We start from the raw sequence: 14,241 nt of genomic DNA, 5'->3' as shown, positions 1-14,241 counted from the left end.
TAACCCATCAAAACCATACTTGGATTTCATTCTATTGTTTGTATATACATTTGAGAAAAGATTTGTGAATCTGTAATCATTTTTAAAATAGAAATTTGTACTCCAATACATTTCTTTCAACTGCTTAAAAAATGCCCTTTATTAGACCTAGTTCAGAACATTTTGAAGCAGTCTTCAATCAAAGTACAGATTCTCATTAAAGGAAAATGATTATTAAAATCCTCATATAGCTCCCTCTCGTGAATTATTTGCATTCAGAGATGTGCATGGCATTAGTTTAAGGGTAAATGCAAATATGACAGCAGGATTTCTCACCGAGCCGTTTTATTATTAGCAAGTTTTATGCACGGCATTTATTATCCCCTTATCATTTTTCACATTATATTAAAATGTTACAATTCTTAAAATAATATTTTTTCATTTTCCAATTGTCTCATCAGAGCCGTGCGATGGTTTCCTTACAGAGCTGACATATATATCATTTTGAGCAGCTTATAAAAAGTGTCTTAATGCTGTTTGAGGAACAGAATTAAGCAATCCTGGACACACCCACCCACTGAGAGCATGATTATAACTTCAAGGGAGGTGCAGTGATTGGTGGAGCCAGAGTATACTGGTTTTTCCTATGGTATATGTGAAACTGTTGTAATAGAAAGCTACATATGATTTTTTTCCCCATGTAGTTTGAATCCCTTACTGCTGGTTGAATATATTCAACAATAACAAACTATTAGCATGATTAGAACCTGAACGCACAGCTGCATTCATTATGAACTCCTTCAGTCCACATCTGCAGCGCCCCAAAGGCGGACAGCCTTTGGCACAGCCAAAGGGTGTGAGCCGTTTGCTGCCATTCACTGATGTTCAGTAATGTTACAGCTGCTCTATTGCATTCAGAAACTCACCAGCCCTCTTATCTCCTGTACCCAATGTTTCAACTTACACTGCCTACAGATTTTAAGCTCCTTGTGGCATGGACTCTTTTAACACATTGCAGGCCTATCCTAACTTTTCTAACACATCGAAGGCCTATTCTACCTCTCCTAACACATCACTGGCCTATCCTACCTCTTCTAACACATCACAAGCCTATCCTACCTCTTCTAACACACCACAGGCCTATCCTACCACTCCTAACACATCACAGGCCTTTCCTACCTCCCCTTACACACTGCAGGCCTATTCTACCTCTTCTAACACATTGTAGGTCTATCCTACCTCTTCTAACACATTGCAGGCCAATCCTACCTCTTCTAACACATTGCAGGCCTATCCTACCTCTTCTAACACCACATTGCAGGCCTATCCTACCTCTTCTAACACATCGCAGGCCTATCCTACCTCTCCTAACTCATTGCAGGCCTATCCTACCTCTTCTAATACATCGCAGGCCTATCCTGCCTCTCCTAACACATTCCAGGCCAATCCTACCTCTTCTAACACATTGCAGGCCTATCCTATGTCTGTAAATGTTACATACACCCATAATCATATCGCTGACTGTCCATGAAATGTCTGAAAATATCATGAATAACATTTGTTCATTTCATCTAACTGTGCCCAGGACATACTTATAAACAAGAAGCAACTCTCAATGTATTGCTTCCTGGTTAAACATTTTATAAATGCATAAATAGAACAGCCCACTGCAGAATTTAGCATTACATCCTTAGTGCATGAAGCTTATTGGATATGATTTGTATCACTCTGCTGAAATACAAGTTATTTTTCTTTTTATTTGCTGATATTGTAGGACTTCTATGCTCATACTTTTTAAGGTTGTTTATATGAAATAATTATTCCCATCCCAAAGGGAAACCGCTCTTACTACTGCCAGAATATATTATATGCTTGTTTGGGGCCAGTATATTCCCTTTTTATTTCCCTGTGCTTGATCTTGCATTTGCAGACATAAATGAGCAGTCCCTCTGCATGTAGAGTGTGTATGTATATATGTATGTATGTATGTATGTATGTATGCATGTATGTATATAGAGCCATCCATGTACATTGCCCTTTACATGTGTAATATAAGTGACATAATAGGAATAAGCCCTTCAGGTATAAAAGTAACATCAAGAAAAGGAGTTCAAGCCCCACAGAGCTTACAATCTAAGTGCTAAGTGGAGAGAACGTACAGAGGGAGTGGGAGGGTGTTCTGGTAAGTGCCTCTGCAAGAGGTCATGGTAAATGCATATCAGATGTATAGTATCAGCCAACAGAGCTACCCAAATGCTTCGTTAAAGAGGTGTGTTTTAAGAAGTTCTTTGAAGGTGGATAGAGAGGAGGCTGGTTAGATATATTGAGGGTGAGGACATTCCAGAGGTGCGGGGCAGTGAGTGAGAAGGGTTTAAGGCGGGAGAGGGCTTTAGATACAAAAGGGGTAGAGAGAAGACATCCTTCAGCAGAACGCAAGAGTCCGAGAAATTAGGGCTCCAGTAAGGAGGGGCAGAAATGTGTACAGCATTAAAAAAGAGAAGGAGCGTTTTGTAATACTGGATTTAATAGGAACCAGGAGAGGGATTTCAGCGGGAGAGACGCTGAGACAGATTTAGGAGAGAGTAACGTGACTCTAACAGCAGCATTTAGGACAGGTTGTAGGGGTGAAAGGCAGGAAGGCCGGACAGTAGAAAGTTACAATACTCGAGAAGGGAGAGAATTAGGGTCTACGTTAGAGTTTTAGCAGCAACAGAGGAAAGGGTGTATTTTTGCAATGTTACCAGAGAAAAATCGATGAGTTTTATCTACACCAGTGTTGTGCAAACTGGGGGGCGTGAAATTAGCTGCGGGGGGTGTGGGGCTTACAGAGGCCCCGCGCGGTTCCCGAAGGCACTTAAATTAAGTGCCGGGGAAGCGGCGAAGGCCTCTGTAAACCTTGCTTACCGTGGTTCAGCCGGCATCTGGAGACGCGTCGCCATGGCAAAGCGGCATCAAATGATCACGCGGGGTCATGTGATGGCACGTTGCTATGGCAACGTGAAGTCATGATGCCCAGATGCCTGCAACCACAGTAAGGAGGAGAGAGGGGGGCACACGGAGAGCAGGACAGTCGGCAGGGGGGCGCAGGGGAAAAAGATTGCGCTCCCCTGAATTCTACTCTGTGAAAGTGAGGGATGAGTCAAATGTGACCCCATGGCAGCATGCTTGTGATACTGTTAACAGTAATGGAAAAGGGGGCAGTAGAGCCAGGCTTGGGAGGAAGTATGAGGAGCTCCGTCTTTCACATGTTAAGTTTGAGCTGGTGGAGGGCCATTCAGAATGATATAGCGGAGAGACATTTGGGGACTTTGGTCTGTACAGCAGGTGTAAGGTTAGGGGCTGAAAGGTAGATTTCTGTTTCATCAGCATAGTGGTGATATTTGAACCTTAGAGAAGTGACAAGGTCACCTAGAAAGTGAGAAGAGGTCTCAGGACCGACCCCTATGTAAACCCACAGAGAGATCGATAGAGGAGGAGGAGGTGTTAGCAAACGAGACACTGAAAGTCCCATGGGAGAAGTGAGAGGAGGTTCAGGATAGAGCATCAATTTCTTTTTGTGGATTTAGCTTTTTTTCTTACCTGGAATGGGGGTTTCTCGGGGAACTCTACATTTCTCATATTACTTGGTCTAGTAGATGTACCGTAGGATTTTCCAGCACTTGTTTGAGTTATTGAATTAATTAAATATGTAATTGTGATGAGGGAAGTACTGATATGCCAAATAGCAATAATATTTTCTTATATAGCACCACCCATATAATTTTTGGAGGCACTGTGAAACCCTTCTGTAGTTGGCGTGCTAATAAATAAATAAATCATTGATTCATAGAACCACAGCCCTGAAGACCTTAAAAATACATTTTTGTTCAATGGCACAAACTGACATATTCACAATCACTGGGACCCAGACTCTGCTTATCCACTTTCTAGGTCACGAAGACATCCCTTCATCTCAAATCTAATGCGTATTGATCAGTGAAGTTAGAAGGAAGGTAAGAAAGTACAGGATATATACAGTACACGACAGGTTAAATGTCTTCAAATATATTGGAATGACAAACTCCTATTGTAGAATGCAAATAAAATGCAAATTTGTCAGAGATGTCCATAAAAAGGAAAGAAGTGATTCTCGTAGTAATTAATACAATTTACCACTCAGTGTAGGTTTATAGATTACAAAAAAATCATTTGATTCTGTCTACACCTCAGCTGTTTCACATGTGGATCTATTTTGATCTGGTTTGAAACTGATTGGCCGGCGAAGCCGGCCAATTCAGTTGAACAGCAATTCTACTTGTTACCAAGTAGAACAAAGATAAACCAGTCAAACAAAAATGAAATGAACCCAACAAGTGCACTGATGAAGTGCACTTAAAACAGAAGGGTTAAATCTGAAGAACCCTGATTAGTGGATACCGAGCAAAGCACCCCGCCTAACGCCCACTGGGAGGCAAACTCTGAAACCGTCCCAGTAGACTCGGCGTACGAGTACTCTGCCCGAATACGGGAGTGCACCAGCGCCCGGAACATGACCACGATGTTTGTCGGGACCCCCCCCCTCCAAACACTGCTTCCTGGTTTTACAAATGGCTACCTTAGCCAATGCCAGGAGCAGGTTGACCAGGAGATCCCTAGGCTTATTGTCATGGGACACTGGGCACCCAAAAATAAAAAAAATGAGATGAGAAGTGCAACCAGAACTGCAGGAGTAAGCTCCTCAAGAAGGAAAAGAGGGGCTGCAGTCTGGCACAACTCGAATAAATGTGATATACGGACTCCCGCTCGCCACAGAAGGGACAGGCGGCGGGGGAGTCCGTGAAGTGTGCCAAATACCCTCCACCGGGGTCTCTCGTCCTCGTTCGCTGGGAATACCCGCCTCCAGATGGTGCTGTTTTCCATGTGGAAGAAGCTGTTTCACATGTTGAAGAAGCTGTTTCTCATGTTGAAGAAGCTGTTTCGCATGTGGAAGAAGCTGTTTCACATGTTGAAGAAGCTGTTTCACATGTTGAAGAAGCTGTTTCGCATGTTGAAGAAGCTGTTTCACATGTTGAAGAAGCTGTTTCACATGTGGAAGAAGCTGTTTCGCATGTTGAAGAAGCTGTTTCACATGTGGAAGAAGCTGTTTCGCATGTTGAAGAAGCTGTTTCGCATGCTGAAGAAGCTGTTTCACATGTGGAAGAAGCTGTTTCGCATGTTGAAGAAGCTGTTTCGCATGTTGAAGAATCTGTTTCACATGTTGAAGAAGCTGTTTCACATGTGGAAGAAGCTGTTTCGCATGTTGAAGAAGCTGTTTCGCATGTTGAAGAAGCTGTTTCACATGTGGAAGAAGCTGTTTCACATGTTGAAGAAGCTGTTTTGCATGTTGAAGAAGCTGTTTCACATGTGGAAGAAGCTGTTTCACATGTGGAAGAAGCTGTTTCACATGTGGAAGAAGCTGTTTCACATGTTGAAGAAGCTGTTTCACATGTTGAAGAAGCTGTTTCGCATGTTGAAGAAGCTGTTTCGCATGTTGAAGAAGCTGTTTCACATGTTGAAGAAGCTGTTTCACATGTTGAAGAAGCTGTTTCACATGTGGAAGAAGCTGTTTCACATGTGGAAGAAGCTGTTTCACATGTTGAAGAAGCTGTTCCACATGTGGAAGAAGCTGTTTCACGTGTGGAAGAAGCTGTTTCACATGTTGAAGAAGCTGTTTCACATGTGGAAGAAGCTGTTTCACATGTGGAAGAAGCTGTTTCACATGTTGAAGAAGCTGTTTCACATGTTGAAGAAGCTGTTTCACATGTGGCAGAAGCTGTTTCGCATGTTGAAGAAGCTGTTTCGCATGTGGAAGAAGCTGTTTTGCATGTTGAAGAAGCTGTTTTGCATGTGGAAGAAGCTGTTTCAAATGTGGAAGAAGCTGTTTCACATGTGGAAGAAGCTGTTTCACATGTGGAAGAAGCTGTTTCACATGTTGAAGAAGCTGTTTTCCATGTGGAAGAAGCTGTTTCACATGTTGAAGAAGCTGTTTCTCATGTTGAAGAAGCTGTTTCGCATGTGGAAGAAGCTGTTTCACATGTTGAAGAAGCTGTTTCACATGTTGAAGAAGCTGTTTCGCATGTTGAAGAAGCTGTTTCACATGTTGAAGAAGCTGTTTCACATGTGGAAGAAGCTGTTTCGCATGTTGAAGAAGCTGTTTCACATGTGGAAGAAGCTGTTTCGCATGTTGAAGAAGCTGTTTCGCATGCTGAAGAAGCTGTTTCACATGTGGAAGAAGCTGTTTCGCATGTTGAAGAAGCTGTTTCGCATGTTGAAGAATCTGTTTCACATGTTGAAGAAGCTGTTTCACATGTGGAAGAAGCTGTTTCGCATGTTGAAGAAGCTGTTTCGCATGTTGAAGAAGCTGTTTCACATGTGGAAGAAGCTGTTTCACATGTTGAAGAAGCTGTTTCGCATGTTGAAGAAGCTGTTTCACATGTGGAAGAAGCTGTTTCACATGTGGAAGAAGCTGTTTCACATGTGGAAGAAGCTGTTTCACATGTTGAAGAAGCTGTTTCACATGTTGAAGAAGCTGTTTCGCATGTTGAAGAAGCTGTTTCGCATGTTGAAGAAGCTGTTTCACATGTTGAAGAAGCTGTTTCACATGTTGAAGAAGCTGTTTCACATGTGGAAGAAGCTGTTTCACATGTGGAAGAAGCTGTTTCACATGTTGAAGAAGCTGTTCCACATGTGGAAGAAGCTGTTTCACGTGTGGAAGAAGCTGTTTCACATGTTGAAGAAGCTGTTTCACATGTGGAAGAAGCTGTTTCACATGTGGAAGAAGCTGTTTCACATGTTGAAGAAGCTGTTTCACATGTTGAAGAAGCTGTTTCACATGTGGAAGAAGCTGTTTCGCATGTTGAAGAAGCTGTTTCGCATGTGGAAGAAGCTGTTTTGCATGTTGAAGAAGCTGTTTTGCATGTGGAAGAAGCTGTTTCAAATGTGGAAGAAGCTGTTTCACATGTGGAAGAAGCTGTTTCACATGTGGAAGAAGCTGTTTCACATGTTGAAGAAGCTGTTCCACATGTGGAAGAAGCTGTTTCACGTGTGGAAGAAGCTGTTTCACATGTTGAAGAAGCTGTTTCACATGTGGAAGAAGCTGTTTCACATGTGGAAGAAGCTGTTTCACATGTGGAAGAAGCTGTTTCACATGTGGAAGAAGCTGTTTCGCATGTGGAAGAAGCTGTTTCACATGTTGAAGAAGCTGTTTCACATGTTGAAGAAGCTGTTCCACATGTGGAAGAAGCTGTTTCACATGTGGAAGAAGCTGTTTCACATGTTGAAGAAGCTTTTTCACATGTGGAAGAAGCGTACACTGATAATTTTATAAGGAACGGTACAAGAATGTCCCATCTTCCTATAGACCACGTGAAGACAGGACTACAAGCAAGATAAGGATCAGCAAGGGTGTCCAATAAGGAGACTCCGTGACAGTGATGTTTTTAACGGCCACTGGGTTGGAGAGGTGACAATGGGATTTTAACCGAGTTTACCCACCTCCAAGGCCACAAAGGCGGCGCTTCTAGTCACGACGACGCTGTCATCACGCTGCGGTCGCTGGACAAATCAAATTGAAGTGACTTCCAGCGATCGCGACTACTATAAGCACACACCATGGCGTCAATACATTTGTTTTGACGTGACGTTGCAGTCACTGGGACTATAAGCGCGGCATGAGACACTACTTCATCCCAAACCTGGAGCCACTGATTGAGCCACCTGTCCTGAAGCAGGGATATCCTTAAAACCTGATCTGTTTGTGGCCCTTGAGGCCTGGAGTTGCCCATCCCTGCTCTAAGACTTCTTTGTACTATGACCTCTGTAAGTGTTGGCAAAGGCTTCATTGACTGTGGTTTGAAAAAAAATCTGAATTTTAATCACAAGTCAAACTAGTCATAATGTAGGAAAGTTCCACTAAGCTTCACTTAGCCAAGAGAAGGAACATTATCATTTTGACTTGGAAACGTATGGACATTTATTTTTTGCTGGCTAACCTCTCTCCCTTCCAACTTTATTTTAGTAACTGTGAAATGATAGCGTTTGATCACCCTTTTCATTTGGGTCACATCCCGTAATGTTAAGGTGAGGATCTCGTCCTATTTAATTTAGCTCCTCATTTCACATTGAATGCTAAACCGTAATTCTTTACATTTCGTTTGCTCCTAGAAAGCTGAAGGAGCTTTTTTTTGTGTTTCACAATGTCAAAAGAAATAAAAGTAAATGTTATTCTTCTATACCTTTTCCGTTTTAAAGACGTTCCCAGCTCCTCACAAATCTTTTCTGTTAGAAATGTAACAAAGCAAAATTCTTTGTAACATTCTTTATCTCCGTGGCTCAGAACCCTGTAGCTACTTTTCCTGCAGTGTTTTTGAAGTGCACCTGAAGCTATATCCTTCCATAATAATGATTATCATATGCTTCAATCACTGTCCTTTAGTCTGCAGCCCAGGGGGAGCAACTGTGCTGAAGCAGGGATATCCAGAAATCCCGACCAGTTGGTAGCTTTTGAGGACTGGAGTTGGTGACCGCTGCTGTAGCACATACTGGACAGTAAAGTCTCATATATAGTGGGCTCGCGACAGAGTGCTGGCATCACGCATGCGACAGAGCGCATGGCATCGGGCTCGCGACAGAGCGCATGGCATCACACGTGCGACAGAGCACATGGCATCGGGCATGCGACAGAGCGCATGGCATCGGGCTCGCGACAGAGCGCATGGCATCACACGTGCGACAGAGCACATGGCATCGGGCTCGCGACAGAGCGCATGGCATCACACGTGCGACAGAGCACATGGCATCGGGCTCGCGACAGAGCACATGGCATCGGGCGCGCGACAGAGCGCATGGCATCGGGCACGCGACAGAGCACATGGCGTTGGGCTCGCGACAGAGCGCATGGCATCGGGCACGCGACAGAGCGCAGGGCATCGGGCACGCAACAGAGTGCTGGCATCACGCGTGCGACAGAGCGCATGGCATCGGGCTCGCGACAGAATGCTGGCATCACGCGTGCGACAGAGCGCATGGCATCGGGCGCGCGACAGAGCGCATGGCATTGGGCATGCGACAGAGCACATGGCATTGGGCTCGCGACAGAGTGCTTGGCATCGGGCACGTGACAGAGCGCATGGCATCGGGCGCGCGACAGAGCGCGTGGCATCGGGCACGTGACAGAGCACATGGCATCACACGTGCGACAGAGCGCAGGGCATCGGGCGCGCAACAGAGTGCAAGGCATCGGGCGCGCGACAGAGCGCATGGCGTCGGGCATGCGACAGAGCGCATGGCATCGGGCGCGCAACAGAGCGCAGGGCATCGGGCATGCGACAGAGTGCTTGGCATCGGGCACGTGACAGAGCGCATGGCATCGGGCACGCGACAGAGCGCATGGCATCGGGCGCGCGACAGAGCGCATGGCATCGGGCACGTGACAGAGCGCATGGCATCGGGCACGCGACAGAGCGCATGGCATCGGGCACGCGACAGAGCACATGGCATTGGGCTCGCGACAGAGCGCATGGCATCGGGCACGCGACAGAGTGCATGGCATCGGGCACGCGACAGAGCGCATGGCATCGGGCATGCGACAGAGCACATGGCATCGGGCTCGCGACAAAGCGCATGGCATCGGGCATGCGACAGAGCACATGGCATCGGGCTCGTGACAGAGCACATGGCATCGGGCACGTGACAGAGCGCATGGCATCGGGCACGCGACAGAGCACATGGCATCGGGCACGCGACAGAGCACATGGCATTGGGCTCGCGACAGAGCGCATGGCATCGGGCGCGCGACAGAGCGCAGGGCATCGGGCATGCGACAGAGCGCATGGCATCGGGCACGCAACAGAGTGCTGGCATCATGCGTGCGACAGAGCGCATGGCATCGGGCTCGCGACAGAGTGCTTGGCATCGGGCACGTGACAGAGCGCATGGCATCGGGCACGCGACAGAGCGCGTGGCATCGGGCACGCGACAGAGCGCATGGCATCGGGCGCGTGACAGAGCACATGGCATCGGGCTCGCGACAGAGCATATGGCATCGGGCTCGTGACAGAGCGCATGGCATCAGGCTTGCGACAGAGCACATGGCATCGGGCTCGCGACAGAGCATATGGCATCGGGCACGTGACAGAGCGTATGGCATCGGGCATGTGACAGAGCGCATGGCATCGGGCATGTGACAGAGCACATGGCATCACGCGTGCGACAGAGCGCATGGCATCGGGCATGCGACAGAGCGCATGGCATCGGCCACGTGACAGAGCACATGGCATCGGGCTCGCGACAGAGCATATGGCATCGGGCACGTGACAGAGCGCATGGCATCGGGCTCGCGACAGAGCGTATGGCATCGGGCATGTGACAGAGCGCATGGCATCACACGTGCGACAGAGCGCATGGCATCGGGCACGTGACAGAGCGCATGGCATCGGGCACGTGACAGAGCGTATGGCATCGGGCATGTGACAGAGCACATGGCATCACGCGTGTGACAGAGCGCATGGCATCGGGCACGTGACAGAGCGCATGGCATCATGCATGTGACAGAGCGCATGGTATCGGGCATGCGACAGAGCACATGGCATCACACGTGCGACACAGCGCATGGCATCGGGCATGTGACAGAGCGCATGGTATCGGGCATGTGACAGAGCGCATGGTATCGGGCATGCGACAGAGCGCATGGCAACGGGCGCGCACCGAGCACCTGACATCACGTGTGCGGCAGAGCGCATGGCATTGGGCACGCGACAGAGCGCATGGCATCGGGCACGCGACAGAGCGCATGACATTGGGCACGCGACAGAGCGCCTGGCACCGGGCACACAACAGAGCGCATGGCATCGGGCACGCAACAGAGTGCCTGGCATGACGTGTGCGACAGAGCGCATGGCATCGGGCGCGCGCAGAGCACCTGACATCACGTGTGCGACAGAGTGCCTTGCATCACGTGTGCGACAGAGCGCATGGCATCGGGCGCGCGCAGAGCACCTGACATCACGTGTGCGACAGAGTGCCTTGCATCACGTGTGCGACAGAGCGCATGGCATCGGGCATGCGACAGAGTGCATGGCATCGGGCACGCGACAGAGTGCCTGGCATCGGGCGTGCGCAGAGCGCCTGACATCACGTGTGCGACAGAGTGCCTGGCATCGGGCGCGCGCAGAGCGCCTGACATCACGTGTGCGACAAAGTGCCTGGCATTACGTGTGCGACAGAGCGCATGGCATCGTGCGCGTGAGAGAGAGCATGTCATCATGCACGCGAGAGAGAGCATGGCATCGGGCGCGCGACATAGTGCATGGCATCGCACGCGCCTGTTGGCTGAGCAATCTGCGGCCTGAGATCCACAGTGTCAGGGAGGCATGGCGGAGGCGTGGCCGTGACATCACGAGGCTGATTTACCCTGATTGGCTGAACCGCTCATGTGACCCGGCCGTCGGGCGACAAAAACAAAATCATTTGTCTGCTGAAAAATCTGCCGCTCCATCGCGCTTCCTCGCGTTCGCACTCTCACCATGGCCCGCCACATAGATCCCCTGCATTTTGCTAGAGCCGTGCGCACCGCCACTCGCACCATGGCTGCGGACTAACAGTCTCTTTTCTCCTGAACAGAGTAAAGGTTAAACAACATTGCAACCCCTCCCCCCTCCCAGAGCACAGTTGTTACTACTCCTCCCCCTCAGAGTGTAGTTGTCACTACCCCCCCACATGACATAGTTGTTACTCCCCCCTTCCCCTCCCCCTCAAAGCAAAGTTGTTACTTACAGGGAGTGTTGGAGACATAAATTAGTAACCAAGTATTTTGTTGCATTTAGGATTATTATTATTCAGATTAATTTTATTAAACCAGTTTACACATTGAGCATATTCACATCACATCTAACTAGCAAGCAGTGATATATTTGCTGTTACACATTAGCTGTACTATGTTTCTTGTCAGCACAAATCTATTGAACACAGATTTAAAGCATGTTTAATATGTTTAAAAAAAAATCAGTTCTGTAATATTAAATAATACTGTCTGCATTTTTTTAACTCCTAATGCCATTTTTAATGATTGTTTTAATGTCCTGATCATCTTTTTGGTTACTACAGCAACCATTTAGAAAGTCATAACCACTTACTTTTTTGAAACAGGCTCTGACGCACCTTTTTGAGCGCTGCACTTTGGCAACAAAGTATCACAAACAGATCTGTTCTTGTGTTCCAAACAGCAGACTGTCTATTGCTCTGTAAGCTGTAACAATAATGTGTTAAACTTAGTAGTATAATGTTACATATCAGCTGCAGCCTTTCACAGAGCAGCAAAGTTAGTAGGCGGCCATTTAGTTAGGCACACGATCAGGATTTTTACAGATTTATAACAGGAGCACCAAACGATTGACAGTTTAGGTAAGGATGTAGAATTATACATTGCCACACGCTTCACATATGAAAGTAAGAAAAAAAGGGGTGGATATAGTATTACTGCTTTATAGCTCTTGAGACAGTTTTCAAATCTTTATTGTATATTTATAATGCAAGAACAAAAAAAGGAGATGCTATTTTAAATAAATAAATAAAATCAGTGAATAAAGAAATAGGGTTACCACAACATATATAGGTACTCTGCATACTCTACATTCATCCTTTGTCCTTGATGGGAGATACAGATTTCCATCACATGCCAAGGCAGCACACACAAAACCATCAATAGGGCTAGTGGTAACCCAAGAGGTAAAAATAAAAAGCAACGGAGGCTGTATGTAAACTATAACAATATATCTCCACCAGTGACTTTAAACAACACTGTTTCCACTATGGCAATGAAGCATTATTGGGTATGGACATGAGCCAATATATATATGCAAGTACATTAATCATTTTGCTGACCGATCAATCAACAGAATCAAGCCTGGGATCTTGGTTTACAAGCCCAGTACTCTCAACAGAATCTCACATTTACAGTCTTTCATGGAAAGAAATACCTCCTGGGTATTTTTTTAACTCCCACTAGGTAACATTTTGTGGGATTTAGTTGCAGTATATTAGTCTACCTGTCTTGAGATTGTTCTGGACTAAACTACTGTGAGAACGTGTTCCATGATATTACGGAGTGCTCATACTAGAAAGAAGCTGCGGGCTGTAACATGTAAATGAATGCGTTAGAGTCACCTTTCAGCCCAAAGCCTCTTTGTATTTTTGACTTCTGACTTGTGGCCTATGACCATGCAATGATCTTCAAATAATCCCATTAGTACAAAATTGATATTTGTGTTTTTCTCTTTCCGTTTGTGCTGAAGCTCACATTATTATAATTATCTACAGAAAGCATCAGTTTTACCAAATTGAGCTTTTGTGATATCATCCACTAGACACATTATTGAGAGCTGAGAGCTCCTTATACTTCAGACAGCTGATTAAATTTAAATCATATTACTAGATATTCAATACTCTTTCAAGTCTAAGCTGCGTAAATTCAGTAACACAAATTGTTTTATTAATAGTCACCAACGGCATGATATTAACTGCCAATAAGACTATGGTTGAGAAGTAAAAGTGAAATATGATGTTAAGAACCCTCAATGTGGAAGTAAACCGACTGAGGTTTTGAAAATGAAAAGCAACATTGTAAACTATTTATTCATATTGTGTATTTCTTTATTTTTGTGTTTTTGTTACAGGATATAAAAACAAAAGATGGATTAGCAGAATACACAGGATGGGGTATTTAAATAAATCACCCAGCAGCAAAACGGAGGCAAAATCAGTTGGAAAAACAGCTCCATATTTAATTTAAAAAAATTATTAAAATAATAATAAAATTAAAAAAAATTTAAAAAAAAAAATACCCTTGAAAGCAACTAGACTAGTCTTTGATAAATCTCGTGCAATTCTTTTACACTGGTGCTGTCCCAGCTTGGTATTGTGGATACTCCCCAAGTTAGACAAGATGTGTTTTCCGTAACGTGGGTGAAGCAAATAATTCAAACGTATACTTTCAGTCTGTTTATTAAAGTTTCAAAATCAAAGTAAATCTGGTGTAAAAACAAACGGCACCAGATTTTATTAAGGAAAAAGAAACAACGCTGACATAAATGAGATATTTTTCGGGGTAAATTGGGTCCAATTCTTTATCAGCAGACTGGGAAATAACCCTTTTCTTTTTCAATTCTTGTAAGCACGCATTTTAATTTAAGACGGCAGTTGCATTACTTTACTGGTATTATTTACTACATTAATCATTGTTTCAGTTGA

At 45.6% G+C, this 14,241-nt stretch overlaps 1 long non-coding RNA gene across 3 annotated transcripts in view; it reads right to left on the bottom strand.

The window, feature by feature from the left end:
* The window catches only part of LOC142503355 (uncharacterized), an 82,691-nt gene that overhangs the window by 47,727 nt on the left and 20,723 nt on the right, over nt 1–14,241 (bottom strand). For all 3 annotated transcript variants that reach the window (XR_012803972.1, XR_012803970.1, XR_012803971.1), the window contains exon 2: nt 12,129–12,241. This is a non-coding gene — a long non-coding RNA (uncharacterized LOC142503355). The remainder of the gene's footprint in view (nt 1–12,128; nt 12,242–14,241) is intronic.

The sequence above is a fragment of the Ascaphus truei genome, chromosome 10, assembly GCF_040206685.1.
Source record: "Ascaphus truei isolate aAscTru1 chromosome 10, aAscTru1.hap1, whole genome shotgun sequence".
NCBI lineage: Eukaryota > Metazoa > Chordata > Amphibia > Anura > Ascaphidae > Ascaphus > Ascaphus truei.
Note: the sequence above shows the minus strand (reverse complement) of the source record. Positions and strands in the feature narration are given on the sequence as shown.